The sequence below is a fragment of the Elephantulus edwardii genome, unplaced genomic scaffold (genome assembly GCF_000299155.1).
Source record: "Elephantulus edwardii isolate Elephantulus edwardi_28Jun2011 unplaced genomic scaffold, EleEdw1.0 scaffold00127, whole genome shotgun sequence".
In the NCBI taxonomy this organism is placed as follows: Eukaryota; Metazoa; Chordata; class Mammalia; order Macroscelidea; family Macroscelididae; genus Elephantulus; species Elephantulus edwardii.
Window position 1 is genome coordinate 5,794,783 of NW_006399877.1, and position 27,520 is coordinate 5,822,302.

At 48.2% G+C, this 27,520-nt stretch overlaps 1 pseudogene; it reads left to right on the plus strand.

Annotated features, from left to right (window-relative positions):
• Nucleotides 1-14,568: 14,568 nt before the first annotated feature.
• LOC102871247 lies at nucleotides 14,569-15,462 on the plus strand (annotated as a pseudogene).
• Nucleotides 15,463-27,520: the final 12,058 nt, after the last annotated feature.

A 27,520-nucleotide genomic window follows, 5' to 3' on the forward strand; every position in this document is an offset into this window, starting at 1 on the left:
CGTTGTGTACCGTCGGGTAGGAACTGGCCCGCAGCTGACCCTCCAGTGGGTTTTCAGAGACAGTTAATCGGATGGGGAGGAGATTGCCCATCCTTCTCCCGCGGAGCAGGTGGTGGATTTGAACTGTGTGACGTCAGGATTGCAATGCAGCTTCTTGCCGCTAGGCCACCTGCGCTTCCTAATGATAATGGTTAATAAGAATAAAATCCATTTCCCTGAAGTGAAGTCACAGGACCTGTGTGCGTCAGAGCTGAGCTGTGCATAGAGCTGTGACTGATTCTTTGGAGCTAGATAGCCAGGCCAATCTTCCGAGTCACCTCTCAGAGGACTTGACCTTCCAGGTTCCGCTGAGAACACGGGGAATAAGATGACCCAAGGACAGCACCTGATGTTAGGATGCTTCCTCGAAGGAAGACAAGGCCTTGAGCTTGACAAACTGAGGTCGGGCTCTGGAGAGGGGGTGGAAGGTGGTGGCCTTTGTCAGCGTAAACCCCTAGTCCCTCCCCACTAGACTCTGGGGACTCCTTGAATCGTAGAGCACGTCCCATCTGTAAGGTGCCTGTGGGCCCGTGGTTAAATGCCCAGTTGCTAATTGACAGGTGGTCAGTTCAAGCCTGCTAGATCGTCTGCAGAAGAGATGAGATAGTGTCTTCTGTGAAGATTATAGCTTCGGGACAGTTCTGTTCTATTCCACGGGGTCACTTGGAATCAGAATCCATCCAATTACAATGAGTTGTACTTCTTCCCTACCTGTTAACCACTGATGGTGTGGAGGCTAAAGCGCTGGTCTGGTAACTGAAGGGTTGGCAATTTGAACCCAGCAGCTCCTCTCAGAGAACCATGGCAGCCCGGGGCTGGACTCAGGCCCATTGCCATCAGTTCTGCCTCCTGGTGAGCCTGCAGCTGCTCTCTGAGGCTTAGAGGCATGAGATTGCCACATTGTCTTCCCACAAAGAAGCTGGTGGATTCGAACCACAAGACTTCATGCTAGCAGCCTAGTATTTAACGCATCACACGAGCAGGGTCCCTTCTAACAGTGACATTGGTGTTTCTGGTGGAATGCACAGGGTAGATGTCTTTGGCCTGTGATGTGAGCACCCCAGATTCCACAGCTCCACAATGAGACTCGGAATCCCTGCCTGCTGGGCCTGAGGCTTTAAAAGGTGAGTGAGTCATGGTGTGGGAGGTCAGCTGGGACCAGCCAGGCAGGCCGAGTGCATGCACGCCTGTCAGGAGTCACGTTGTCTCCCCGCATAGGTGTCTGTCCTTACAGGCAGCGGCCCTTGGCTTTCCGTCTCACGGTCACTGATAGGGGAATGCACAGAGAGTGAGCTCAAGGAGCTACATGCCAGAGGGAACAGCCTTCCTGTGATTTCCCAGATCTAGACCCAGTACAAGCTTCCAGTGACTGGTGGGGGAAGGTGTCTCCCCGGCGCTGCCATTAAGGAGCCCTGGTGGTGCCATAGTTAAACACTAGGCTGCCACGTGAAAGGTCAGTGGTTCTAACGCCCCAGCAGCTCTTCAGGACCACAGTGGGGCGGTCTGCTTCTGTGAAGACTCGGGAAGTCCTGCCGGGCAGTTTGCCTTGTACCCTGCCCTCCTCCCGGGCAGTTTGTCCGTGTGCCCTGCTCTCCCAGGCAGTTTGTCCGTGTACCCTGCTCTCCTGGGCAGTTTACCTGTGTACCCTGCCCTCCTCCTGGGCAGTTTACTTGTGTACCCTGCCCTCCTCCTGGGCAGTTTGCCCATGTACCCTGCCCTCCTCCTGGGCAGTTTGTCTGTGTACCCAGCCTTCCTCCTGGGCAGTTTACCTGTGTACCCTGCCCTCCTCCTGAGCAGTTTGTCCGTGTACCCTGCCCTCCTCCTGGGCAGTTTGTCTGTGTACCCTGCCCTCCTTCTGGGCAGTTTGTCTGTGTACCCTGCCCTCCTGCTGGGCACTCTGTGTGTGTTGCCTTGCCCTGCACCACATGCAAGTGGTTTGACTTCAGATGGTTCTCACTCTTATTAAATAGTCCTGGTTACACAATGGTTAAAATGTTCAGGGGCTCGATAAAGGTTAATGGTTCAAACCCACCAGCTGCTCTGAGGAAGAAAGACGTAGCAGTCTGCTTCCAGAGCTCTGGAAATCCCCTGGGACAGTCGACTGTCCTACATGGACATGTTAGTCAGAACTGACACCACGGGGTGAGCTCAGACTGCGTCTATCATCTGCGGAACGCTCACTCCCATAATGGCTATTCTCGGTTGTTTGGGGTTTTAAAAATTTCCTTAAATAGTAGTCCACAGTGCAACTCCCTGTGCCTCATAAAAACTAACAAATAATTTGAATGGATAATTTTAAAGTCATCGTGCTAAGTAATGACAATTGCCACAGCTTATCTTATAAGTACATGTTTAACTCCATTGTCATTACCTGGATGAAATGCTGCGTCACTGTGCAAATTGAGGTGTGCTGGGGCCACCGTGTCACCACGCCAAACATGCAGCCAACATCAACATCCGCAGACAATCGTGACATCCTCCACACTGGGCACCACCAGGCAGTGGACCCAGAGCAATGTCCAGGGTGGTTCCTGCCTGCCCGGAGGGTTGATTCCAGCTGGTGAAGCAGGGCGAAACTCTTCAGTGTGTTAGACTCCAGTGTGAACCGTCTTTGATTTGACAAAGGAGAACCTCATTAACTCAGCCAAGTCCATGCTTCCAATCCACACCTGCCTTGGAGTAAAACTAAACCAAACCCTCTGCTCTGAGTCAGTTCCAACCCGGGGACCCTCCTCATTTCTTAGGCATCTTATTGGCTGAGACTGTCTCATTCTTTTCCCGGGGAGTGGCTGGTGGGTTCAAACTTCCAACCTTTTAGTCAGCAGCTGAACATCCAATGCCGTACAGCACCAGGGTTGCTTGGAGTGTCGGGATAGAACTCATTCAATGGTAAGTGGTGTGCAGTGTGAGTCTTCTTAAAATCCTCTCCAGCAATCCCAGAAGAGCGTGGTTCGAATCCACCAGATGCTGTGCTGGAGAAGGAGGAGCACTTTCCTCCTGTACCAGTCAGATCTGATTTGACAGTACACACACACAAAAATTAAAGAAAAAATTCTCTCCAGCCATCTCTCGATTGCATAGAGCCTCCCACGTGCTGGGGTTCCTGCTAGCTCTCCCTTCTCTCTGGTCCCACCTGAACTCCCGTGACATACCTGTTCTGGAAGGCATCCTTCTAGAAGACCCTGGTAGCTAACACTATGGCCCCCCAGTACTGATGGCGACACCTCTCTCCGTTCCCAGCACGGGGCCACGTTACGGAACGATTCCTTTAACAGCTGCTTCCTCAGGCACTCGGTAGCCCCAGGACCGTGGCTGGGCTGTCTCGGACTCTCCCTCCTCTAAGGTGACCCTGCATCTCTCCCATGATCCTCTCTCCGATTCCCAGCCCTCCAGGCAGCTGTGGTTACGTGCCTCTGAAGAGGCTGTGACTCTACACACAGCACAACACCCTGCCTGGGCTTGCGGCAACATTGCAAGCTTTGTCATATCTAAGCCTGTTGCAGGCACTGTGTTGGTGCGCCGAACCGAGGTCTTCCTCCTTCTGCCTGACCCTCCACCTTACTGAGCGTGGTATCCTCTTGGCACTGTGCGATTCTGACCATGTGCCCGAAGTGCACGAATGCAGCGCCAGTCTGCTGGTTTCTAGGGAGCAGTCCGACTGTACTGCTTCCAGGATATTCTATCCACCCTCTATCAATCCACTGCAGATAAGCTGCTCCACACACACCAGCATTGAAATGCATCGATTCTCCTTGGTTCTCTCCATTCATTGTTCATCTTCCACACGCAGATGTTGTTTGCTACTTTGAAGTCAGAACTGACTCAGAATTGAGCCTCCAGTGGGTTTTCCGAGGCCATAAATCACACAGGAGGAGACTGATTGCCCATCTTTCCCCTGCAGAGCAGCTGATGGATTTGAACCATGGGCCCTACGTTCATATATTATTGTTGTTAGGAACTGTCAAGTCAAATACGACCCACAGTGACCCTACGAACAACAGATCTGAGCCCTGTCCTCTCCTGTGCCGTCCTCACAATCTCTGACATAACCGACCCCGGTGCCACAGTCACTGTGTCAATCGACCTGGCTGAGAGTCTTCCTCTCTTTTACTGTCCCTCCACCTTTCCAAGCACGATGTGACTCCCCAGACTGCATGTGACTCTCTTAACGTCATCCCCAAAGTATGTGAGATGGACGTTTTTCATCTGTGCCTCCAAGGAGCCCGCTGGCTGCACCTTCTCCAAGACATATCTGTTTGTTCTTTTGGCCTTCCACAGGATACTCTGTACTCTTCTCCAAAGCACAGCTCAAATGCATCAATTCTTCTTCTGTCATCCTTTTCCATTTCCCAGATTGCAGATGCATAGCTAGTGATCCGAAAAACCATGGCCTAAATCCGGCACACCTCATTGTTGTTCTGTACCACTGAGTCAGACTCTCTGGTGGGTTTTCAATTGTACAGGAGGAGACTTCCCATTCTTCTTCTACTGAGAAACTAGTGGACTGGAACTGCCGGCCTTTGGGGATTGCAGTGGAGCTTCTTGCCACTAGGCCACCAGTGCTCCCTAGGTGCACCTTAGTGCTCCAACAGACATCATTGCTCCTCAATAATTTGGAGATATTCCTGACTGCAGACACTCCCAGTGCAATACGTCTCCTGATTTCCTGACTGCTGCTATCAAGGACGTTGAGTGCGTGGATTCAAGTAAGAAGAAGTCGTTGATAATTTCAGTCTTTTCTCCATCTATCATGATGTTGCCTCTTGGTCCAGTGGCAAGAATCTCTGTTATTTGACACTGAAAGGCAATCCACATTGAAAATGTATTCTTTGACCTTCTGAAACGTGTTCTAAATCCTCCTCACTTTCAGCAAGCAAGGCTGTGTCATGTCCATCACAAAGGTTATGGATGAGTCTTCTTCTGCTCCTGATGCCACATTCTTCTTCTTAGCGTCCAGCTTCTCGAATGTTTCCTCAGCATTCAGATCAAACAGGTATGGAGAAAGAATACAACCCTGACGCACACTTTTTAAAATTTATAACCATGTAGCCTTCCCTTGCTGTTCATACGGCAGCCTCTTGGTCTAGGTCTAGGTTTCACATGAGCACAGTTAACTGTTCTGGGGTTCCCATTCTTCTCGATGTTAGCCATAATTCATAACGATCCACACAATCAAATGCCTTTGCATCGCCAATAAAACACAAATTGATATTCTCCTGATATTCTTTGTTTCCGTACACATCTGCCATCAGCAACGATAACCCTTGTGCCACGGCCTCATCTAAATCCAGCTGGCACTTCTGACAGTTCAACAGTCTGTACTGTTCAAGTTGTTTTTGAATAATCTTCAGCGGATGTTGTGGAATTCATGCTGTGCTTGATAATTTCCACAGTCTGTTGGATTACTTTTCACGGAAATGGGAACAAATATGAATCTCTCCAGTCAGTCAGCCAGACAACCATCCTACAAACTTCCTGGCACCGACGGGTGCGCACATCCAGCTGCGTCTGTTACTTGAAACATGTCAATTGGTACCCCGTCGGTTCCTGGACCTTATTTTTTGCCAGTGTCTTCAGTGTAGCGTGAACATCTTCCTTCCACACCACTGGCTCTTGGTCAGATGGTGCTGCCTGCACTATTTCAGTGTCAGACAATCCTTTTTGATGCAATGATTCTGTGTATTCCTTCCATCTTCTTTTGACGCTTCCTAGAAGGTTCAAGATTTTGTCCATAACATCCTTCAGCATTGCAACTCAAGGCTTGAATTTGGTTTTCTGTTCTTTCAGCTTGAGAAATGCCAAGCAAATTCTTCCCCTTTTATTCTCCAATCCAGCTCTCTGCACATTCTGTTAACAATGCTTTGCTTTGTCTTCTTGGAAAGGAACAGGATGCTTCAACACCACCCAGGAGCAGATTCTGCCAGGCTATCCCAGTCGTCAGCTGCATCCAGCAACATATTTGTATGCCCAGTTTGCTATTAGAGGTACAACAATTATACATCAGTTTGTTATATTGGGGGATTAAGTATATTTTTGCTTATTTATCATTATTCTTTTATTAAAAACATTTTATGTTGGTTTGCTTACAAAGTTCATCTATTTTGTGTTTCCCACTGTCTTTCATTCACACTGTACTTTTTATTGCTCTTATTAGCACAGTGCTTGTTTGTCACTTTGCTGTGTTGAGGTAACATGTGGGTTGCCATGGCCCTGAAAGCTATGACACAGGTGTGTCAAGTACTACAAAGGTCACCCATAATAGACAAACTTCACTATACCTCTCAGATAAAGACAGACTAAGAAGTCATTCGCTTTTAAAATAACAGGCCTCTGAAAACCTTATGAATAAGAAGGGAACACAAATAGTTACAGTATTAGATATAGAGCCCTGATTGGAAATCAATCAAAAGGAGAAAAAAATGGCTACAAAGATCATTTAATAGTTGGTGCTCTGGTGGCCCAGTGATAAGAAGTTGAAGTGCAATCCCAAAGGCATGCGGTTCTAATCCACCAGTCTACTTCTTAGCAATCTCCTCCTGTGCAATTTACTGCCTCTGAGAAGCCCTGGAGGTCAGCAGCAGCAGCAGCAGCAACATCCCCAGCTATCTTTGCCTCCATGGGGCATTCTGGCTGTACTTTCTCCAAGACGTCTCTGTCCGTGCTTTTGGCAGCCCGTGGATATTCAGTATTCTTCTCCAACACCACAACACAAAAGCATCAATTCTCCTTCTGTCTTCCTTATTCATGGTCCAATTCTCAGATGCATCAAAACTGACTGAAAAGGCATGGTTTTAATCAGGTGCACCTCTGTCTTTAAAGTGACATCGCTGCCCCTCAGTTCATCTCTAGTCTGGCAGTGACTAAGGGTCAAGGTCTTGGAGGTTCCACCACTCTCTGTCTGACCAGTAAGGCTCATCTTTTTATGATTTTTGAGTTTGTTAGATAGAATTCTTAATTTTGTTGTATCCTTGAGACTTCAGAGTTTGTTATTATTGATATTGTGAATTTGTTTTTTGTTGTTGTGTGCCATCATGTCAGAACTGACTCATAGTTGACCCTCAGTGGCTCTTCAGAGTTTGTTGACCTAGCAAAGTTTGGCATCATTTGTCCAGGTCATGCACGCATCACCATAATGACCACGACAGCTCAAGACACGACTCACTGGTGTGCAGTCAGAATTGACTCACAGTTGATTATCCAGCAGCTTCTCAGAAATTGTAAGTTACCTGGAGCCTGCTCGTGTTTACATCAAGAGCCTCTGGGGGATTCAGACCACCAGAGATGGTGGCACCTTTGGGGTAGCAGCACAACTCCCTAAGGACTGTGCTGCCAGATCCCATGACAAGCCACCCGGGTTTTGGGAAAGAGCCTGCACTTGACAAGCTTCCCCCGGGGTTCAGGCGCTGGCCTCTGGGGTCTCGTTCATGAGCCCATTTCTTACGTTTTACGGCAGAGTCCACCTGCCCATTGACATTGCATCTCTCCACAGCCCTTCAAATAGGTCTCATCTTTTAGCATCGAGGGCAACATCTCCCCAAGGTCAGCATCAGGCAAACATCACGTTTAATGAACTCCTATGCTTCCCCGGCAAGTATATGTAATTATGGTCCAGCCACAGAGCAAGCCTGAGATTAAAAAGGGGGGCGGGGCTCCTGGCACTAGTGAACACTCAAAGCTTGCCTTGGGGTGCATCCTCTCCCCATGGTCACACAAATTAGTTGGTAAACTTGAGGATGACAATAAAAAAGGAAGCACCTTGACGAGGTGGCCTGAAACACTGGCTATAACTAGGGGCTCAAATGAGGCGACAATTGTGAGGACAGCCTGGACTAGGCAGTGTTTTGTGGTGTTGTGTTTTGTTTTGCTTTGTTGTGTTGTGTTGCACACAGGGTCCTCATGAGTTGGAAGTAACTTGACAGCTCCTAATGGTGACAACAGGTGACTAGCAGCAGCTCGAATTCATTCTCTCCAAGTCCTAGAGACCAGAAGTGCAAAGTGAAACTGGTGGCTGGGTCACTTCCTGAGGGAGAGGTATGTCCTGCTCGGGTTCCAGTGTCTGGTGGCTGCAGGCCATCCTTGGTCCCCTTTGGCTTTTCGACAGGTCATTGCAGCCTCCTCCTTGCCTTCCAATGGTCTCTCTGTGTGTTTTTCTTTCCCTTGGTGGTTCACCTGCTAACTGAGAGGTTGACGGTTCACATTCACTTTATGGCTCCACAGAAGAAAGGCCTGTGGACATGGAGGTACCTGCTGCAAACGCCAAGACTGGCCTATTATCCAGTTACAGCGACCCAAGTGGCCCTGGACAAGCAGGGAGCTCCCTTCATATGAAGACACAAGTGTGTGATGGGTGGACAGGACGGCTCTCAGATGGTTTGGGCTTGACAATGCGTGATCCTGGAGGGGTAGCCCTGCTCTCACCAAGTTCCGAAGTACAGCTTTGAGGGTATAAAGAGGCGTGGCCTCCAGGGATCTTTGAAATCTGCTGATATCAGACCTCCCTTAGTTCAAGGGCCTGGGAGAACACTGGGAAGTCTGCTAAAATAACCATGGCCACCTTTTGAGTGTGTCCAGGGACTTACAAATTCTTAGTATTTTTGTGGTCTGTCATCTTCTCAGCATCTTGGAAAGGATCTCATTAGTGAGGGTGTTCTCGGTGGCAGGTTCAAAGTACAAGTGCATTGCAGTGGCTCAGAGAACTGGGAGAAGGACCACAGATACAGGACATGTGCAAAGACTCGGGACTAGAAACAGGAGTGAATTGCCACAACACGCCCTGTCCTCTCTGCTCTCCTCTGTACGCTGGCCTCTTCCTCTTTCATGATGGAGAAGCCCTGTGCATATAACTCAAAACAAGCAACTCTATTTTCATCACAGATGCTTTCAATTGTCTTAGTTGCCTAATGCTGCTACAACAACAGCAACAACAAATACCAGAAGGGTTTTACAGAACAGAAAGTGTTGTCTCACAGTTTTGGAAGTTAGAAGTACAAACCAGGGTATCACCATGACAAGAAGCCTCTCTTACTGCAAAGTCAACTTCTCTACCCTCCAGGCTCAGCCCTGTGTTGTTTCTGAGGTGAAAACACCCTGTTAGTCATTTTTCTGATACCATTTCCTTCAAAACCAATTTCCTTATAAACTTTTGCTAAAAGCAGAATAAAAAAAGAGAAATGGATAATTAGCTTTTCAAATCCTCTCGGGAAACCTAACTATGCTTTAAACTGTACTATTACAGATTCTTATAAAAAATTGCTATTTTCCTCCAGATGATGAGAAGTAAGGAGAGTTATATGAATCACCTTAAAACTTGTTATTTCATTTTCAGTATCTTAGGAAACTTTCTTAGCCTTTTGGACATGGTTGCGAACTTGCAAAATTCTGATTCCAAAGGCAAACTGTATATGTAAGGCGAGGAAAATAAGTGGTGTTTTGGTTGGGTTGTGGGTTTTTTATTTTTTCCACAAAGCAACAGTGACAACAAAAGCATAATGTCCCTTCAGAGAAGGCTGCTTCAGGACGTTTCATGAAGGACACACCTGCTGTGCGTGTGTCTCGTGAGGCCCAGGAATCAGAGGAGTCCCAGGTCGGCTGGGCCTGGCCAACCTTAGGGCAGCTGGTTTGGTCCATCTCGTGGTCAGAAGCCGTGAGTGCACCCACGTCAAAGGGGCTTCCTCTACCTGGCAGTGTGGCCACTCGTGCCCATCAGTGGTATCTTATCATTGGCCTCAGTCAGAGTGGTCTGTGTAGACTCCACGCCAGTTTTCATCCTCAAAGCTCCATTCTTATAAAACCCAAAGCAAAAAGAAGAGCTAGGGAAAGCTGCATGACAGGATGGTGTTCCTCTGACCTGGGACGTACTTATTAAACACGAAGCCACCTGGATTAATGTCCTGAGGCAGGGGTGACATGAGGCAATGGGGCCGTATTCACAGGCTGGGTCATTTTGCTGTGAATGACAATCAATATTCTGTGTCTGATGGGAAACAGAGTTACCCTCAGACTGAAAAGTCAAATTTTGGTGCATGTTGATTTAGAGTTTACCTTCTGTCGGCCCACGCTGACATCCTCAGTGTGGAAGTGAACAGAAGGTTCTAGATGGGTATATCACTCATGTGTTAGGATGAAGTTCCTGCATCAGCTCGAAGGATCTCACCTCTAAGCCTCGTACTCTCCGTCTTCATGGAGAGTCACTACGCCAGCCCCCCTAACCCGTGCTAAATTGGTCGTCACTCAGCCTTTAATTGTAACTGACTTACATGCTAACATTGCTTGCTTCTAAGTTTTGACATAAAATGAGTATGCCTTCTAATATTGTCACCCAAACAACTTCTGACTTCATTTGAAGAGCGTGACTCTTTTAATCTTTAAGTCATCAATTATATGTTCTAATTCCAGAGCAGAATGTAATCAATACTCACTTATTAGTGCAAGTATCTACCTGCAGCTTGCTGAGTCCAGCAAGTAAAATATTTATGGCCAGACAAACCTGTTTTTAACTCTTCTCCATCATGACTGTGTTACAACCAACCACAAATGACTCAGAGCTGAAGCTAATTCGTCTTGAGGAAATCATGCAGAATCTGCACTCTCTTTAAGCCTGAGGGGGCTTCAGATCCAGGAACAACAACAGCACAAAATTTCCATTAGAGGATGGCTATTCTTTTGAATTACGGTTTTAGGGAAGAATATTGAATATGCCATGAACTGCTAGAAAGACAAGCAAATCTATTTTGGAAGAAATAAAGCAAGAAACATTTCTTAGAAGTAAAATGGTGAGATTTCCGCTTACTCGGGACACATTATCAGAAGGGACTGGGCCTTGGGGAAGGACACCATGCTCCAGGGACTAGTCTGTGGGAAGTTCATCAACGATAGTGGGGGTCTCAAGGAGATGAATTAACTGAGAGGCTGCAGCAACGGGCTCAAAATACAGGAGCGTTTGTGAGGACGGCAGGGACCACCACACCCCGGTGGCTCCTTCTGCTCTGTGTAACAGGCTCACCACCATCAGTGCATTAACTCACTCGGTGCCGGGCAGCCGGGACCCGCTCACAGAGGACCCTCCAGTGGGTTTTCAGAGACAGTAAATAGCATGGGATGAAACTGTCTGTCTTCTTCCTGTGGATTGGAACCCTGTGCCTATGGGCTGGCAGAGCAGCTCCCTACCCCTCGGCCAACAGAACTCTGTTTCCTTCCTAAATGTAATCATGGCTCCCTCATCTGTGCCCACTTGTCTCTTGTCTCTTTGTCTCCTTGGCCCACTGACTGAGTCCTCCTCCTTGAGTTGTGGAGAGCTATTTACACGCCTAAATTTGTCCTCCTTGCACACACACTGCCCAGAATAAGGACTTATTTCCACTGTTTACAACAAAATACTAATGTTAATGGTACAGCAAAGTACCAAAAAAGAGGCCCATGGCCGAAAGGAGTGAGAGGAGGCAGGGGCAGATCTCCCCTGAGGACGGCAGGTCGCAGAGGGACCGCGGGCAGAGTGGAGGGCCCAGATGCTCCTTGAGAGCGCAGACATCAGGGGTGCTTTCCTCCAAGGTGTGCACAGCTCACCCTTCCTGCCAGGCAGGCAGGCTTCCCGTGAAGCTTGTTAACTCAAGAGCTGGAAAGGTCAGGCCAGGTACAGGTCTCTGGCATTCCTGGGTGGTGCAGTTGACTGACATACTTGATCCGTGGCACAAAGGCTGGAAGTGTAAGTCTACCCAGAAACACCTTGGAAGGTCAAAGTTCTGACTGAGAAAGCAGTTCTTAGAAACCCTTGAGGGGTGTAGGTCTTCTCTGATATGCTTATTGTACTTCTCCGACACACTCACATTTTCCTCTGACACACTCACATCTTCCTCTGACACACTCACATTCTCCTCTGACACATTCACATTTTCCTCTGACACACTCACATCTTCCTCTGACACACTCACATTCTCCTCCGACACACTCACATCTTCCTCTGACACACTCACATTCTCCTCCGACACACATCTTTCTCTGACATACACATGGTTCTCCACTGACACACTCACATCTTCCTCCGACACACTCACATTCTCCTCCGACACACTCACATCTTCCTCCAACACACCCACATTCTCCTTTGACACACTCACATCTTCCTCTGACACACACATCTTCCTCCGACACACTCACATGTTCCTCTGACACACTCACATCCTTCTCTGACACACTCATGGTCCTGCACGGACATGCTCACAGTACTTTTCTGGTACATACAAACGGTCCTCCTCTGACACACTCACATTCTCCTCTGACACACTCACATCTTTCTCTGACACACACATGGTTCTCCACTGACACACTCACATCCTCCTCTGACACGCTCACAGTCCTTCACTGACATGTTCAGGGTCCTCTTCTGACATGCTCACACTTCTCCTCTAACACACCAGCTGTCATCCTCTGACATGCTCACATCCTCCTCTGACACACTCACAGCTCTCTTCTGACACACTCAGGGCTGCTCTGAGTCGGATTTGACCCCATGACAACTGATGGGCACGCCAGGTGCCCTGGACTGCCTTTAGATGGGTAAAATGGGCTTTAGATAAGACATGTAGCTGAAAAAGCGAGCATGTTGGTGTAGGGCGATGCACTATCTCAGTGTTTCTACAATCTCCCTGTTTACAATGACTTCTTGGGATGCTAGTTGAATATGCAGATTGACAGGTCTTAGCAGTGGGTCTGGGTTGGACCAGGAAACTGGGAACGTCTGTTTTGTTTTACAGGCTTTTCAACTGAGACTCATCCTTCAAAAGCTTGTGGAGATGCAGCTCTCGGTGACCAGAAGACGTTCATCTGGTTCAGCATGCTCGTGCCTGGTGGCTGCTCCTCTCTGACCCATGGAGGACCGAGCTGGGTGGACAGGCCCTCCGGGAGTGGTACCAGGTGAGAACAAGGCTGAACATGTACTGGAACAGCCTCCTTCTCTGTTGGTAACATCTCCCCCAGTTCATGTGAAGCTGCTGCCCATCGGATGGTGAGATAGGTTTCAATAATGAGAGAACAACTCTGCTCTTTGTTCCCATTTATCCATTTCAAGAATTCTGTCTTTATTTCTGCTGGGTCCCTAGCTGCTTCTGCCTAGGTAAAGCATGGTGAGGATGGTTGCCATGGTGATGTGAGGTCAGAGCATCAGAGGAGGCAGAGCACACCGAGCTGGAGCGAGATGGTTACCAATTTCCTTCTGTCTCACGTTAGAGGTAGGCTGTAGATGCTGTTTACTTAGGATATGTTACTAGGAAGGCATCTTGCTTAACAAAGTAGAGGATCCCAGGAAAAAAGGAAGACCTTCAATGAAATGCATTAACACAGTGGCTGCACCTGGAGGTGCAAACACAGCAAAGCTTTGAGAAGAGGATCCCAGTTACGCTGGTGTTTCTGTTGAGCACATGGTCACAATGAGTTGAGACTGATCTGAGAGCTCCTCATAACAACAATAACACCACCCACAACAGTTTGCAGTCAGAATGGGTCTCCTACAGTCTCCATCAAGCTCCATCAACTTCCTGTTGCACACCAGACAACGGCCAAAGTAACTGAGCTTGACCTTCATGAGCCTATGACACCTGGCCTTGCCTCTCTGGCTTCCTGAGCCTCAGCCTGAGAGCTCTTTCCAGTGAGCAGTGTCCTGGGTGCTCCTGACTTCTCCCTGCCCCAGGGCCTTTGCATATGTGGCTGCATTGCTCATCTCCTGTCCTCTTCACCCTACTCTCTCGCCTGCTCTCAAAGTAAACTTCGAGTCCTTGTAGAAGCTTCCCTCCCCTTCCTGGCTGGTCAGCTACTGGGCAGAAAAACCTCACGTGTCCACGTGTCCAGCATGATTTCCAGTTATTTGTGAGATTATCATGTTATGCTGTCTCTTGAGGGGCTTAAGGACAGTAGAAAATCCCAGAATGGCGCAGGACTGGGCAGCGTTTCCATCTGCTGTGTGTGGGGTTGCTATGGCGGCGTCTAAAACAAACATGTGATTCTCTTGCCAGATGTGGACGTGCCACGAAAGCAGGAAGGCTGTCTGTTCCCTCGCTTCCCTTTAGCTTCTCACGCTGAGCCTAGTTCGTGGAGAATGAGGCACTGTGGGCAAATTCTCCCCGGTCACAGGCGAGGAGACAGACTTTGAGGGGTAGCTTGTCACCTTTTAAAACCACCCTCTCCAGAATCAGTTGACAACTCTCTTTCTTGGATGCTGTCACCTAGTGATGCTACAGCCCAACTACCACAAGTGAGTGCCTTTAATGCACGGAACCATGTGTTCTTACACTGTCGGAGGCCAGCTGTACTTCAGCTGTGGCTCAGGTCACTCCATGTGTCACTTCTGGGGAAAGCCCCTGCCTCTGTCTGCTTTCCGTCCCTCGATGCCTGGAGACGCCCTCTGAGGTGGTGTTTGTCTTTCTCCACCAGAGCTCTCTTGCTGCTCACATACTTAGCTGTTTTTGTATCTTAAAAGAAGCCAGGCTGCTCTTCTTCCGCCGCCGGCGTTTTAAATCCAGCTCCATACAACGCCAGCAGCACCTCCCAACAGTTCTGCGACAATGGAGGACATGAACGAGTATAGCAACATGGAAGAGTTTGCAAGATCAACGCAAGCAGGAATCAGCAGGATGGCAGTAAAACGTTTATTGGAGGCTTGAGCTGGGATACAAGCAAGAAAGATCTGACTATTTGTCTCGGTTTGGAGAGGTGGTAGACTGCACGATTTAAACAGATCCAGTCACTGGACGGTCAAGAGGGTTTGGATTTGTACTTTTCAAAGATGCTGCTAGTGTTGATGAGGTTTTGGAATGGAAAGAACACAAACTGGATGGCAAATTGGTAAACCCCAAAAGAGCTAAAGCTTAAAAAGGGAAGGAACCCCAAAATAAGGTTTGTGTGGGTGGGTTGAGCCCAGATACTTCTGAAGAGCAAATTAAAGAATATTTTGGCGCTTTTGGAGAGATTGAAAATATTGAACTTCCCATGGTTATAAAAACCAACGAAAGAAGAGGATTTTATTTTATTACATATACAGAAGAAGAGCCAGTAAAGAAACTGTGAGAAAGTAGGTATCATCGAACTGGTTCTGGGAAGTGTGACATCAAAGTTGCACAAACCAAAGAGCAACAGCAGCAACAGAAGGAGGTAGTGGGCTGGTGGGCGAGGTGGTAGTAGGGGTCATGGATGAGGTCAGGGCCAAGACTGGAACCAAGGATTTAATAACTATTGTGGTCAAGGATATGGAAATTACAACAGTGCCTCTGGTGGCGATCATAACTATAGTGGCTATGGCGGATATGATTATACTGGGTATAAGTATGGGAACTGGATACGGACAGGGATATGCAGACTTACAGTGGCCAACAGAGCACATACGACACGGCATCTCGAGGAGGTGGCGATCACCAAGACAATTAACAGCCACACTAAAGAAGGTCACTGACAAAAACAAGAGGAGACGCTAAAGTAACCCATCGTGTAGGACAACGTTGATCTTCTGGTGATCTCAGATGATTATTTTGTAAAAGACTTTCTAGTGAATAAGAAACAACTGTGTCCAACTGTACATTGCTGCCAATTAGTTTTCTTTGTTTTTACTTTGTCCTTTGCTATCTGTGTTTTGACTAGAGGTGGATTTGTGTTTATACAAATTTTATTTGTATGATTTCATGTTGCACCTCCGATAAATGCTTCCTTATGTGAAAAAAGAAGAAGCCAGGCTGTGATAAACCCCACATTAATCTCTGCTCATTAGCATAACAAAAACTCATTCCCAAGTAGTACCAAAGCCACAAGTATAGGCATTAGGATTTATAACACATATTTTGGGATGACACTATTCAATCCATTGCAGGTGCCTAGTCTGTACCAGGCTAGTCTGTGCCATGCTAATTAATCTACTCAAGTTCCCCCATTACCTTCACGGTACCCCTGGGTACACACACAGTCACCCTACATTCACCACTGAGGAAACTGAGGCCCAGGGATGGTGACAGTTACTACCAGGCCCCACCACCTCCCTGTGAATGACCTGAATGACACCTGCACTGCTCAGCCTGAATGCACGACAGGTTGTCAGGGCCGTGCAGTGGGACAGTCTCCGTGCGTGAGTGTCCTGGGCCCTTCCAGGGGCTCTCCAGTAGCCCTGAGAAGCCTGTTTACCACATTCTCCTTCCCCTTTCCTCCCTGCCTACTGTCCCCACTCCTTCCCAGTGCTCCCTGGGACAATTTCCAAAGTAGACCTTGTGACTGCCAAGCCCCAGGATCCCAACAGGAAGTAGGGAGACAGCTCCTACAGTGTGCCTGGGGCCACATGACCTGCTCCTGGACAAGAAGGACTGGGAGTCCAGCAGATCCTTTGATGTGATACCCAGCTTCACAGCTGTGACACCCTGGACCTTGCCACCCCGCCCCACCCCCCAGCACAGTCGGGCAGTGTTGGGACCAGGTGCTTGTGGCAAACAGGCTTCAACCACTACAGCAGAAAGGTGGCCCCCAGAGATGCCCACGCCATACTCCGGAAGCTATGCGAATGTCATGTTATATGGCAAAGGCAGATTAGGTGGCAGATGGAATTAAGAGCACTAAATCCACTGAATTGTGTTTTATTGATTATGAAAAAGTAGTTGGCTGTGAGGATCCTAATAACTAATGGCTAGAAAGAGCCTCCCAGAACCCTCAGTCATGCTTATGTGAAACCTATATCTGGACCAAGATACCGTTGTCTGAACAGGACAAGGGAACATTGCATGGTTTAAAACCATGCGTCAGGGTTGTATACTTTTTTCCTACCTGACCAATCTATATGCTGAGGAAATCGTTTCTAAAACTGGACTATGTGAAGAAGAATGTAGCTTTAGAATCGAAGGAAGATTCTTCAAAGACCTGCATTATGGAGATGATACAATCTTGCTTGTAGAAAATTAAAGAAGATTTGATGCACTTATTGTCAAAGATCATAGGCTACAGTTTTCAATGTGGATTACATTTCAATATTTAAAAAAAGAAATCCCCACCACTGGACCAATAGTCAACATGATAGATGGTAAAAAGATTGACGTTAACGGTTTAATTTTGCACATGACCGAGATCCACACCCATGGCAGCATTAGTCAATACATCAAAAGATGTGGTATTTTTGGAAAATCTGCTGTCAAGCACCTTTCTCCAAAGTTCTGAAGAGGAAAGATGTCAGTTTAAAATCTTGGGACATCTGAGCAAAACCTTGGTATTCTCAATCACTTGTTGGACGATGGCAGAAGGTGGGAAATCTCCTCCCATGCAAAGCATAAGGAAGACCAAAGAAGAACAGATGTCTGCGTTGTGGTATTGGAGAAGAGATTGAATGCCCTATGGACTGACAAGAGACAGGCAAATGTGTCCTGGAGGACCCGCACCCAGGGTGCTCCTTAGAGGCGAGGGGTGAGAATCCTGATCTCTCATACTCTGGGCATGTTGTTAGGACGGCCAGTCCTTGGAAGAAGACCTCGTGAAGGTCAGGAAGGAGGGGATGACCCGCAACCGTGACCATCAAGGAGACGTGGTTGTAAGGATGAACTCGAGCATGTCGGAGATGATGAGGATGATACAGAAAAGGGTACAGTTCCAATCTGCTGTCCGTAGGGTCACCCTGAGCCGTGGTTGACCTGATGGCACCTAACAACAACAACAGTCAACTGACGGCAAGGACGGTGAGGCTTTCTCTCACGCACTTTGAATGTGTTGCCAAGAGTCAGTTCTGGATCAATATTGCATAAGACCGTTATTGTAGAAGGAGTATAAGGATCCAGGAGGGGTGGGAGAGGCTGGAAGCAGAGGGATGTGGATGTGCAGGGGGAAGGGGGATTATCATTGGGGTGTACAGTTTGGTGAGTGGGGGTGGTGGTCAGGGAAATAGAAAGAATTTATTCAAATTCGTATTTGAATTTTGTAAATAAATTAGTAGAAATTTTTTTTTAAAAATGCTTGCTGAAATCAGTCAAAATGTATTCAAACTTAATTATAACTATACTTCTAAATAAAAAGAATTAATTTTCAATTTAAAAAAGATGTGTGGATAAACTAAATGTCGAATGTAAATACAATGGAATATTTACCAAGCCACAGAAAGAAATTAAGTTCCAGTGCATGCCACAACATGAACGAAACAAACAAGAAAAAAGCCAGTCCTGGAGAAGAACATCACGCTTGGAAAAGCAGGACAAAAGAAGTGAGAATAATCTCATTGAGAGGGTTTGACACACAGGTTTCAACAATGGGCTCAAGCAGAGCAAACAATGGCCCTGCTGGGGACAGTGAACTGGATGGTGCCTCGTTCTGCTGCACAGACCACGACGAGTCAGAGCTGGCTCGACAGCTCCTAACAACAACACCCCGTTGACTTTGAGCTGAGGAACTGATTCTGGGTGGTTCTGCTGGGCCTAACATCATGACAAGGGTCCTGCGGGTGGAAGAGTGAGCCAGGAGGAAAAAGCCCAAGGGGAAAGACCGGGAGACACAAGCAATGCGGATGACTTTGGAGAAGGGAGGAGCTCCCTGCCACGGAGTGTGACTGGGATTCTGAAAAAGGATTCTCCGTTAGAGCCACCAGGAGGAATCGGCGGACACCTTGACTTCGGCCTCAGGGGGCTGTGGGGACTCTGAGAACACTTGGGTGTTGTTAGTGTACACCCCAACTTACAGTGTATCCCAGTTCCAGCAAACTGCACCTGACCCTCTGAGGTTTTTATTTTGTTTTGTGTGGTTGATTTGGGAGTTTTGTTCTTTGTTTGTTTATGAGTTATTTGTCTGTTTATTGGGGATTTTCAGTACATATCAACTTATAAGGAACCCCGTGGCTTGGTGGTAAGGAGATGTGCTAATAACCCAAATGCATGAGGTTTGAATCCATCAGGCGCTCTGCAGGAGAAAGATGGGCAATCTCCTCCCATGTGATATACGGTCTCTGAAAGTCTGCTGGCCAGTCAGCTATGAGTTGGTTCTGACTTCACAGTATATTAGTAACAACAGTTTGTCAACTTATCAGGCTGATAACTTGCTATTCAAGTCAGCCAGGTGCTTTGTACATGGAAGATGGAGTCTCCTCCCATGAAGACTGGCATCTTTGCCAAGCTGAGGTCCTTATGAGCTGACAGCAGTGAGTTTGTCCCTTCCCCTCCCCCCCATCATTAGGAATGTATGCTACACAGCTTCAAAACAATTCTGTAATTTATATGTAATTTTTCCAACCTCTAAAGAGAAGTTGTGTGCTGTCAAGGAAGAGACTGCCCATCCTTCTCCCACAGAGCAGCTGGTGAATTCAAACAACACACCTTTAGGGTTGAAGTGCAACTTCTTAACAGAAGGCCACCAGAGTTCCCTAAAGGCAAGTTAGGGTGTCTAGTGTCAAGGATCTTGCCAACGTGCTAAAGAGCAATGATGTGAGTTTAAAAACTAAGGTGCACCTGATCTAAATCATGGGTGGTTTCCCCTTCAGTTGTTTCCTATGCATCTGAAAGTTGGACAATGAACAAGGATTGGCAGAAGAAGAATCTGTCTTTGAGTTGCGCTGTTGGGAAAGAGTCCTGAATGCTTCATGGACGGCGGACTGCCAAGAGAAGAAGCAAGTCCGTCGCGGCAGAAGTGCTCCCAGGTGCCCCTTAGAGGCAGGACGGAGAAACTGTCTCACATACTTCGGGCTTGTCAAGAGGGACCAGTCGTAGGAAAAAGGCATCATGCTGAGAACGGAGGGTTGGAGAAAGACAGGAAGCCCTGCAACAAGGTGGATTGACACTGTGACTGTAAGAACGGGCTCGGCCATGAGACTTCGGGATCACTGCACAGTTTCTCCTCTCTAGATCATGCATTTCTAGAAAATGTACAGCCTTCTAATCCCCCTGGGGTAGTCCTGCTCTGCCTGTATGATCACCAGGAGTTGGAATTGACCTGATGGCAGTGGTTTTACGATGTTATTTCTTAACCAGTTTTTCCAGAAGATCGTGAAGATGGCTGTGGTGCTGGATCCCCTACCTTGGTTCTGAAAATCTGTGTCTGCGCTTTCAAGAAGCTCCCAAGCTGGATTTTAGGACTTAGAGCAGACGCTGTTGGCAGTGGAGAGCGGCCTGGGATGCTTTGAGGGGGCAGTAGGCCCACTTGGTTGGGTTAGGCTGGTGCGTGTGTGACCTCTGTCCTGAGTTCTTGTAGAGACCATGGAGTTGGTGCTGCACTGATACCATCCGTTCAGCTCTGGCAGAGAAGGCACGTGAGTGACAGACCTCCCGCCTGTGCCCCTGGCAGCGGCTGGCACAGTAAGCAGCTATGACGGAAGCAGAAGCAAGTGTGTGCTCGTCAGGGCGCAGATTTCTCAGGGTACTGGAGAACTTTCCAGAGGCTGGAAACTGATGACAGCAGGTGGGTGGCTGAGCATCTGAGGGCCTGCAGGGCAAGGCCTGTGAGCTGTCAACCTCAAAAAACAAGGCACACAGAAAACACCTCGCCCAGCACGGTCAAAGCCCAGGGCAGAGAAGACAGAGGCAGACGTGCGGCCCGGGGTGTCTTCCGGGGAAAATCCTGAGTGGATGTGAAGGTTTAACAGTAGCAGGTTTACTGTCTCACCTGGAGCCTCCAGTGATGTCTGGCTGGGTGATGGGTTAGATGCGGGGAGGGGTTTTAAGCATCTATCAAAAGGATCATTGGGAAATGGTGGCCTTATAGAAGTATAAGTAGTTATAAGAAGTATAAGTTGTAAGTATAAGTTATAAGAAGTATAAGTAGAAGTAGTTAATATTGTTGTTAGGTGCCGTTGGGTCAGTTCTGATTGATAGAGACCCTGTTGTACAAAAACACTGATTGATACCCTGCCGGGTGCAGGCTGTCTTCACCACCTTCACTCTGCTTAAGGCCATTGCTGTAGGCACTGCACCAGGCCAGCTCATCGGGGCTCGCTCTGGTCCTCTTTTCTGTGGACCCTCTATTTTTCCACACACGATGTCCCTTTCCAAGGACTGAATCCCCTTTAAAAATTTTTTTAAATTTTTTTTTGGGGGGTGTGTGTGTACCATCAAATCGGATCTGACTGGTACAGGAGGAGATTGCCTCTCCTTCTCCAGCAGAGCATCTGGTGGATTTGAACCATGTACCTCTGGGATTGTAGTGCGGCATCTTGCCAAGACTGGCCCCTTTTTGTACTGGCCCAAAGTATGTGAGACAAAGTATGTGCTGCGCTCCTTCCAAGACCAACTTCGTTGTTCCTTTGGCCGTCCATGGCGTATTCAATAGTCTCCGAGTAGTCCAGACCTCAAAGGAAGGTGGGAGGCGATGATGGAAACCTGGAAGACTGTCCAGGGCAGAAGGGAGTCCATTCAGGTGGAAGCAGTGCATTCTTGGGCTCAGCGTGAAGGGGTCAGTCATGTCTAAGGATGCAGCCCCTGGGAGTGTGGACTAGTATCATGGCGAGACCACCAGTGTCTGGTTGAGTCTACCCGCAGTGTATCCCTGTGGAGGCCACAGTCCACAGTGGAGAGAGGGAGGAAAGATGGAAAGTACAGATGCTCTAACTCTGGAGACCAGCTGGGATCACTGGTGGCCGGCAGTGACCTGCCGAGGAACAGCAGATGGAAGCTTGGGAATGGTCTTCAGCTCGGTTTTCAGACACTGTGTGTGTTGGATCCCTGGTAACTTAGTTTGTAATGTGTTGGGCTACCAACTGAAAGGTTGGCAGTTTGAATCCACCAGCTATTCCGTAGAAGGAAGATGGAAGAAAGAAGATAGACTGTCCAGTCTACACCTGTAAGAATTTACAGTCTCAGAAAGCCGATGGACAGATGCTACATGTCAGAACTCCCTTGACCATGGTGGGTTTAGATTAGGGGTATCGATCGGTGTGTTGCCTGGAGAACACTGACCCAAACCTGAACCTCATAAGGTGAATTAACAAGAGTCAAAATTCTGACCCTCAGGGGTCAGAAGGCTCAGGGACCCAGAAGGATCAAAATGAGAACACCAGAGAGAGATTTGTTCAAAGATCCGTGCCTGTTGGGACAGTGGAGACATGCACGGGCCTGACAGTGAATTCCTGTGTTGTTTCAAGAGCCAGGCACGTGAGCCAGGCCCTTCAGGAGACACAGTCCTTCGGCAGAGGGCTCCTGGGAAGCTGGTGAACTTCTACCGGTCCGTCCCTCGTCCCTTGTAGGTGAGCCCACATTTCCGCTCTCATCTCACCCAGCAGCATGGCTCTAAAGTCTAACTGTGAAACAGGAACATTTAAGGTTGACAAGAGCCTTGTAGGGAAGCCAGGCCTGGACTGTTTTGATATTCGCACTCAGAGGTGAATTTAAAAATCTACTACCATTGAGTGGTTCCAACGCGTAATGACCTGGCATCTGGTTTCCAAGGCTGTAATCTCTGTGGAAAGAGATCGCCAACCTTTCTCCCAGGAGCAGCTCTTAGATTTGAGCTGCTAACATTTTTGTTAACAGCTCAGTCCTTTAAGCACTACTCTACCTGGGCTTCTTTATTTGAATTAGGGAAGATGAGTGTTACATGAAATACGTGGAGCCTTTGTAGCATTATGTGTTATGAGTTGCACTGCTAACTCCAAGGTCGATGGTTTGAACCCACCAGTCCCTGTGCAGGGAAAGCTGAGTCCATGTCCTGCTGCAAATATCTTCAGCCCTGGACACCCGACAGAGTGTCCACATCAGGGGAGTCAGCTGCACTGCAGTAGCTTTTACATTTTCTGAGGCTCCTGGTGATGTAAACTGTTACTATACTGCGCTTAGCTGCCATGTGAGGCTGGAGGTTTGCGTCCACGAAGGTCTCTGGAAGAAGCCTGCTGACCCACTTCTGAAGAAGCGCCCACTGAAAGCCCTGTGGAGCGGAGTGCATCTCTGCCCAGACGCACGCGGGTCACTGTGTCAGAACCAGGCACGCGGCAGTGGGGCAAAGGGCGTGGGGGACAAGTGGGGCCAATGATGTGAGCTTTGTGATCCCCTGTTTTCAGATCACAGTTGATCGCAGGTCACCCGAAACTTGGAACATGAAATGGGGGATAAGTGGGAGCGGGCTGTGGTTAAGGTGGTTAATCCAAAGATCCCAGTGGGACTCCACTAGCCGGCTGCTCCTTAGGAGAAAGAGGCGACCAGTGGCCGAGCCTCCAGCAGGTTTTCCAAGGCTGCAAACCATACGGGAGGAGGTTGTCTGTCTGCCAAGGAACGGCCGTGCACTTGAACCAGCTCTGTCCTGGTAGCTCAGATCAGAGGAACAGCCAGTACAAGACTCCAGTGTGCCAACTCTTGGTTCATTTGTTCACTTCTCATTTATTAACCCACCCACAGCCACACTCAATCCACAAGGAAGAATGCAGTGGGAGGTGATTCACCACCCAGACGGGTCATTGCCATCATGGCCCCTCCCCGTGTCTATGAAGACCCAGAGGAGTGGGGTGCTGCCAGGGTCACTCAGAGTCAGAACCAATTGATTCAATGATGGTGGGTTGGGATGGAGATTCGTGACCGTGACCTTGTTGAACATTTTTAGGAACCAGACTCTGCTTGAGTGTTTGAAGTGGGGTCACACAGCCCACCCACGCCTCCCCTTTACTCTTGTAGCTAGTCCGTTTCTGGACACCCAGTGTCTCATGTAAGCGTTTTCCTGACAGTTCCCGACAAAGAAAACTCGAGGACGGCTGAGCCGAGCGCTACCTGCCTTCGGTTCCTTCTAGAAAGGCCAGCCTGACCGTGAAGGTGGTCCTGCTAATGAACAAAGGCTGGTGGACGCTCACGTATGAAACCGAGCAGTGGACTGGATCCGTCCGTAATAAAACCAGGAGTTTCGATGGCACATGCAGCTTCGGGCTGTGGGGAGAGAAGCTGCCTGTCAGGTCCTTCCAGATTTACTCTCCTGGGAACCCAGCCAATTAAAGGAGAAGAAATTCCTTCATCTGGGAGAATTCCAGACACGAGAAAGCTCGCACCTCCGGGTAAACAAGACAGTCAAGTTTGCAGCATCCAGCCTTGGTGAGAAACTTTTGCATCTACCCTGGAACAGGGAGGTTTTGCAGAGAAACAGGAGGTGTTGTGAGTGGGCAGAGCTGCCCCTCCCCCACGGTACCCCACTCCTCTGGGTCTTCACAGACACGGGGAGGGGGCATGGTGGCAGTGACCCGTCTGGGTGGTGAACCAGGGTCTTCTCCCACCTCCCACTGCATTCTTCCTTGTGGATTGAGTGTGGCTGTGGGTAGGTTAATAAATGAGAAGTGAACAAATGAACCAAGAGTTGGCACACTGGGGTCTTGTACTGCCAATTCCTCTGATCTGAGCTACAGAGAAATACAAGTGGTCTCTGCCCAAAGCCTGCTTCCGGGGAACCTGGGGTGGCCCCCGCTGTGTTCATTATTAGTAGGGGTCTCTGGCTCTGCAGATGGTTAAGCAGCAGTTCAGAGCCACTCGGAGGTGGCTCACAAGTCCAGCCTGGTAACCTGCTTTGGAAAGGTCACTGCACTGGAAACCCAGTAGAGCAGTGAACTTCAGCACACACAGTATCGACGTGCGCCTGAATCAAGTCAATGGTGACTACCAACATCACCAACACTGTAAATGAGATGGAACAGTCATTTAGAGACACTAGGGGGCTGATTTTCTTTTTTAAATGTGGAAGGACGGTGGAAGGACTGTCATACTTTAAGCTCTATAACTGGGACTTTTGCAAAATGTTCACAATGTGCTTTGCCATATATGTTACTTTTTGAAGCTTGCCAATATCAAGTGCAGGTGTTTAGGTATTCAAGCAAGAATTCCCAGTTTTGCAAAGGAGCTTCTCAAATGTTGACTTTAAGTGATATAAGTGAGGTCACAAAGCAAAGAAACATTGAAGCAAATTCTCAACTTTACCCATAATTCACTCCCCAAAGCACAAGGCCTCAAACTAGCCAGGACACTACTCAGGTTGTCAGGTTAGACCCTCGCAGTGTTCTGTCTCCTCAAAGGAACACCAGTGCGCACAGTTGGTGTTGTTGGACGCTGTCATCTCTCTGACTCACAGTTACCCCGTGCCCGGCCCGTCGGAGCCTTGCTCTGTCCTGCACTGAGCTCACGGTCTCTGCAAAAAAGAGCTCCTTGTCACAGGCACCATGCCAGCCCATCTCTGGGAGGGTCTTCAACTCCTTCTCGGACCCTCCACCTCTCCAAGCATCATGCCCTCTTAAGAGGCCTGGATCCTCCTGGCAAAATGCCCAAAGAATGTGAGATGAGTTCTCACCGTCCTTGCCTCCAAAGAGCACCACGGCTGCCTTCCTATCAAGTCAGATATATATATATAGATATATTTTATCTCTCTCTCTCTATATATATATATTTGATATATCTATATATCTATATCTATATATTTGATATATCTATAGATAGATAGAGAGATAGAGATATTTGTTCTTTTGGCAGATCCTGGTATAGTCAATATTTTTTGCTAACACCACAATTTTAAGTCATCAATTCTTCCTTATTTATTGTCCAGCTTTCCGAGGCATGAGAGGTGATAGACAACACCACAGCTCGGGTCTGGTGCACCTTAGCCTTTCAGTTCCCATCTTTTCTCTTCTTCTAAAGAGGTTCTCGGGCAGCAGATCTGCCCAGTGCAGTTCAGTTTTAGAGCTCTTGATAGCTGTTTCCCTAGGTGTTGATCATGGATCCAAGTAACAAGTCATGAAAATCGCTCACGTGTTTGCAGGTCCTCGGAGCACTGTGAGTGTGCTCTGTCTACGTTCTAGAACCATTTCCCCCCTCATTTTGGAAGAGGTGCACCCGGAATGCTTCCAGAGCAGTGAGGGTGGCGAGACCTGACCTCACACACTTCGGACAAGTTTTCGGGAAGGACCAGTCCCTGGAGGAGAACACCATGCTTGGGGGAGTCGGGTGTCAGTGAAAAGAGGAAGCCCCTCAGCCAGATGGAGGGACGCAGTGGCCGGGACGACGAGCTGAAGGACAGATGGGCTCTGCTCTGACGTGCTGGGCGGGCCTCGCCGGCGTGTGGTTTACACTGTGAGTCAGGGCTCCCTCGACAGCTCCAGCAAGAACAGGCGGAGGGAAGCTGCCACTTAACTGTTGAAATGGATCCATTTACAGTGATTAGGATGATCTGTTCAGCTGTATTGCTCATTAAAGCGCTAATTTTCGAGAAACACCGTCTTGTGGAGCTCAATAACACGAGCTCTGCTTGAATGCCCTGCTGCATGTTCTGATTTCCATCTCTCATTTGGACTATTCAGTTCCTAACAGAAAGGTCGCCACTCTGGCCATTTGGGGCCTACACCTGACGCCTTTGAGTTGTGGTGTCAGAGAAGTTGTTGTTGTTGTCACAGCAATGAATGAATGAATGGAAGCCCTAAGTCTCTGTAAACTTTCATTAAAATTAATAAAAAAAATACTTCTTCTCAAAGCACAAGCTTATAGCAAACTCTCAACAGGCAGCTTTTCCAATTTCTTCACCCAAAATGAAACCCAGACTTTTTCCTTTGGCCTGCCTTCCTCTAGCCACACACGAGAAAGAAGCCAATCAGGCCAGTAGGCCTTCTCCAGGGAGATGTAAGACACTGACCGAACAGCCTTCCTGACATTGATGAGTCATTCATCTCAATCCGAGCTGGAGTGGGCTCGTCCATTTCACCCCGTCCTTCTCAACTCGGTTCTTATCCACCCATCCTCCCCTTTTATCGTAAGAGTGAAATACCCCCGTTCTTGTCATTAAAACCCACAGAAGTTTGCACTGAATGTTTCTTCTGAGACACCTTATTGTGGTTGTTAGATGTTGTCAAGTCAGGTTCAGCTCACAGCGACCCTGCAGACTACACCGCAGTCACAGTCTCTGCTCAGGCCCTTTGTGGGCTCACTGTTTGCCCTTCCATCTCCTGGACAGCGCTGTTCTGCTCAGCCGACTGTCCACCTTGCCAGGTGGGCTGTTCTCCTTCAGGTACGGTCCCTCCAGACAACACGCCCGCCTACTAGTCTCATCATCTTTGCTTCTAAGAAGCGTTCTGACTGCATTTCTTCTGAGACCAGTTTGAAGCTCATGGTATATTCAGTATTCTTCTGGTAATCTGCGGCACATTTCATATCCTTCAGCAACGCCGCAACTCAAATTCATGAGCTCCTGGTCGGTCTTCCTTATTCATTGTCCAGGTTTCACAAACATTATGAGTAGATTGAAAATATCCTCGTCTACGTCAACATTCCTCAGTCCTCAAAATAACATCCCTGAGGAGTTTTGTAATGTAATATTTATTTGATGAGCTTACAGATGAGGTCATTTAGAAAAGATATGGACAGACGCACCTTGCAGTGCAGTAGCAAAGATCTTCAGAACAGGCAGGTCACGAGGGTCTGGAATGATAGTACAAACGGCACATGCTTCAGCTTCATGTGTGTGTGTGTGTGTGTGTGTGTGTGTGTGGGAGATAGAGAGAGAGAGAGAGAGAGTGCGTGTGTGAGAGAGAAAATGTGTGTGTGTGTGTGTGTGTGTG